The 4,350-nt window shown below is 36.8% G+C and overlaps 1 long non-coding RNA gene across 1 annotated transcript; it reads right to left on the reverse strand.

The window, feature by feature from the left end:
* Window positions 1–1,041: 1,041 nt before the first annotated feature.
* On the reverse strand, window positions 1,042–3,684 carry LOC126990076 (uncharacterized). The gene is made up of 4 exons (XR_007743992.1): window positions 3,579–3,684; window positions 3,375–3,414; window positions 2,524–2,658; window positions 1,042–1,420 (listed from the first exon to the last, which is right to left on the reverse strand). It is a non-coding gene; the product is annotated as an uncharacterized LOC126990076 (long non-coding RNA).
* Between the last annotated feature and the right edge of the window lie 666 nt (window positions 3,685–4,350).

The raw sequence follows: 4,350 nt of genomic DNA on the forward strand, positions 1-4,350 counted from the left end.
TTTTATGAGGAAAATAAAGCCAAGGTTGGGAATATTGAGCAAGATTGAGGTTGCATTTTGCTGATTAGCCTGTGATTGGATGTTTGCAGATGACACTGTCTTGCTTGCTGACAGTAAAAGGGAACTTAAGATTAAAAATGTGGTGAATTAATTTAATAGGGTGTGTACAAGAGTGATATTGAAAGTTAAAGTAAATTGATCTTATTTGAGAGAAGAGGATATATAGGTGGTGAAGTTCAGCACGCATTGTAGCTAGTGTGAGTGTACCACTTGCTAAGAGATTCCAGGTAATGATAACATAACATAACATATTTATAGGACAACAAAGGGTAGTCTACTTATCCGGAAACTGTGCTATGGATAAGCAATGTTTTGAACTGGTTTGGACACATTGAGAAAAAAAATGAATGGTTAGTTGGAAAAAGATGTACATGAGTTAGGATACTTAATGGCCAGAACCATGACTCTTCGCATTAGGCTGATTGAGAGATATGTTTAGTGCTAGGTTGCGTTGTCTTTTTATTGCCTTTTCAATAAGGCTGCCTTTTCGTTTGCGACCCTTTCCAATGGGTGCAGCTCCTCGTGGCATGCCCACCTGGCGTCGTGCAACAGAAGTGGGCTGGCAAGGTATTTTGCCACGACCAGCTCCCTGCATAGCAGAACTACCAGTGCTGTGAAGAAGGCTGTTCAGTTGATTTGATGTTCGAACAGATTTAAGTCTTGACAACAGTTTCTGCATTCCCTCAAGAGTCTGTTCATCTCCATACTGAGTAGCAAGGTGGAGCATAGTGTCATTAATTTCTGTTATTACTTGTAATACTGCTGCACCTGTAGGTTTGGTAGAATTACTTACGTCTCCAGTTTCATTACATTCCACTTCTGGCTTTATGTTTGTAGGTGGCATCTCTACTTCCACATTATCTACATCATGAGCTGCACCATGAGACTTTTGTTTTCCTCCAGTATGTGAGTGATCATCCCCTGTTACTGATTCAGAGTTTTCTTTCAAGGTAACAAAAAATCCAAGGGTGGTACGTTTTCATTTCCAAGTGCAATACTTGCAAGCCAGTGCCTATTTTCTGGGCTATTTTCCAATATCTGAGGTAACTGCAAGAGGAACTGTTCTGAACAAGCAGCCTGATGTTTGCAAACTTTACCAGTCATACCAGTACTGCACTCGCACAAGCCAATTTTAAGATCTACAGTATACTGTATTTGTTCCTTTGACTGGCTTTTAACTATGAACTGATGCTGATCTTCATTATACCTAGTGATGCTTTCCTTACTAATGGAAATCCCAGTTGGTGGCTTCACTACTTTCCTTCTACAGAGAGACACATCAATGAGGCGTTGTTTCATATATTCATCAAATATTTCATTCATAAACATGATCAGTTGAGTCGTGTTGTAGGCTTTACATCTGCAGGGCAAACCAGAAACATGTATAGCATAAATTTTTGTCCTGATTTCTAAAATATTACACATTGGTGCACAATTATTATACGTATATTATATATTATAAAGGTTTTTTTATTAGCTAAATATCGATGAACATTATTTATAGAATATGTGCATAGCAAAACATTATTTTTAGTTGTTTTTCACAGTGATAAAAATTTAATTATATGTCAGTGTACTGAATTTGTAACTTTTTACTATTAGGCACTAGTAGTTTAGTAAGGAACTTCTTTAGTGTTACAATACCACAAATTTGCTTAATATATAATACCTTGCTGCTATGGGGAAACTGTATTTCTTCTCTATCTTCTAAGGTGAAAACTGAATTTCTTCCCTGAATCCCTATCTTGTATGGGGAAAACTGTATTTCTTCTCTATCTTCTAAGGTGAAAACTGAATTTCTTCCCTATCTTGTATGGGGAAAACTGTATTTCTTCTCTATCTTCTAAGGTGAAAACTGAATTTCTTCCCTATCTTGTATGGGGAAAACTGTATTTCTTCTCTATCTTCTAAGGTGAAAACTGAATTTCTTCCCTATCTTGTATGGGGAAAACTGTATTTCTTCCCTTTCTTCAATAGGGATATCTGTATTTTTATGACAAATAATATACAAAGTCAAAATCTCTTCCAACGTCTCAAAAAATTTTCCTAGAAATTTGCCTAGGGGGCAATCTCCCCTATGGCCCCCCCACTGGCTACGCCACTGGGGAGGATTATTGGAAAAAGTACATCATTGGAAATTCGTCAGTCATCGATGGGTTCCTGCATATACAAACATTATAAGGAATATAATACATGTTTTATATGACGTGTCAGATGTCACTTTACCATTTTCTTTATGTGTACAATGTATTCCATGTTTAACCCCATTTTTTCCCGGAAAACAGGTAAAATAGGGCTGAAAGTTAGGTTTAGGAGAGGGCTGATTGACCTATTAGCCTTTTTCCCATAGCATACAGTATTAACTATGAACGAATTCGCTATGAACGACCCCGTTCATCGACCTATTAGACGTTTATAGCTTGACTGAGGTATATAAAAAATAATGACAAATGGCACACTAACCTGTTGAGAATGATATCTTTAATGATGCACATGGTAGATTCTGCAAAATTATTTGTGTGGTGTCCACGTAGCAAAAATCCAGCCCTGTACACAGTACTCCATTCTTCCTTCCTTTCTATCAGCTTTGCCAGATACCTGTAAATGCAATATACTTTAACTACATTGAAATAACATATTATCAGTGCATTACTTATGTACAGTCCCCTGCCACCTCCAATGCCTCCACCAATGCATTTTCGTTCCTATATCTGGCAATTGTGGCTATATTAAGACAAAACAAATACATGGTGCGAATCGTTACTAAGAGAAGGGCAGGGTAGTTTAAACTTTTTGCCTGTCATTCATCACAGGTGGGAAGGACTTTGATAGTGTCAGACGAAATGTTGTTAGAGGAGGGGTCTGTACATGACATACACCAACAAGGAATGGTTATCTGTACTATACATTTTAACTGTCAAGAATGTACGCAAGTCAAAATGAATCTTATAATATGATGCATTAAAACATTCAGCAAACTGGACGATAAAGACAAGCAAGCCAGCCACCAAAACAAACGTAAAGCGCATACTAAATTTTAAAAGTATTAATCCACATCCGCATCAGTACATCTGCATTTTTAAAATTATCTTTAAACGTACACCATGTGTACATATCCAAGTGCAAAATAAACATGCTGTTCATAATAAAGATGTGCACCAACATGAGTTGGCAACTACAAGAATAATCATATCAAACTTCAGCAAACCGCAGAAAAGACAGAGCAGCCACCACCACACATGCATAGGCAGAATGAAATTGAAAATCTTATCATACATTCACTAAATATACTTTGAATGGTTTGGTTACCATACCAACGTATGTATTTTTTCCCTCTTGTACGGTAGCCTATATCTGAAAGATTGAAAGATTAATACATAATCTGTTAGTCTTCACTAGCTAAATGGAAACTGTCAAACATCCACAGATATAATACAATTGAGCTTAAAAAAATGACCATCTTATTTCATCTAAAAATTAATAATGGTCACATATCTACAATACATAGGTAACTGTACCTCATGTACTGGTTATACTTTTGGGCTTCTGGGGTCTGACAAAAGCAATTCCATTCATCTTGAAATGTTTCATCTGAATCAGCATATACCAGATTCTTTGCCACTGTCATTAGTACTACTCGGCGATCTTCCTTCTTGATGCCATGTGAACCATCACACAGCCACCTCCAGACCTGCTGCAGGATGTGGAATATGCACAGAAAGCGCTGAGATTCTGGCCATACAGTCTTCAAGGCATTACGCTCAGCGTCACTGTTGTCTGTTATGAAACAAGCTGGATGCCCTTGTTGGAAAAAGGCAGTCTCACCGAGCACCTTCCTCAGTAACTGAAAACCTGAAAAAATATAATGAAAGGTATATTACCATACCTACGTATTCCAACAATAGGATGTGAAACCACAGGGGGAAAAATCTTCATTGAAAAATATATATATATATATATATATATATATATATATATATATATATATATATATATATATATATATATATATATATATATATATATATATATATATATATACACCTGCAGTATAGCTTTCTTCATCCTGAGAAGATGTGAAGATGACTCCAAGGGAAGAGCTCCAGCTGGCCCAGCACACAGAAAGGAGTTACTGCTGTGTTCAGTTGATCTAAGTGACTTGTAGTGTCGACAGACACAACTTCACCAGCTTCTCTGCATTTTCATGAATTCTGCCCATAAATTCAGTGACTAACACAACTGCAAATTTCTCCCCGTCAGTTTTATATTCAATCTTGGAAGCTTTTGAAG

Source organism: Eriocheir sinensis, unplaced genomic scaffold (assembly GCF_024679095.1).
Source record: "Eriocheir sinensis breed Jianghai 21 unplaced genomic scaffold, ASM2467909v1 Scaffold144, whole genome shotgun sequence".
Lineage (NCBI taxonomy): Eukaryota > Metazoa > Arthropoda > Malacostraca > Decapoda > Varunidae > Eriocheir > Eriocheir sinensis.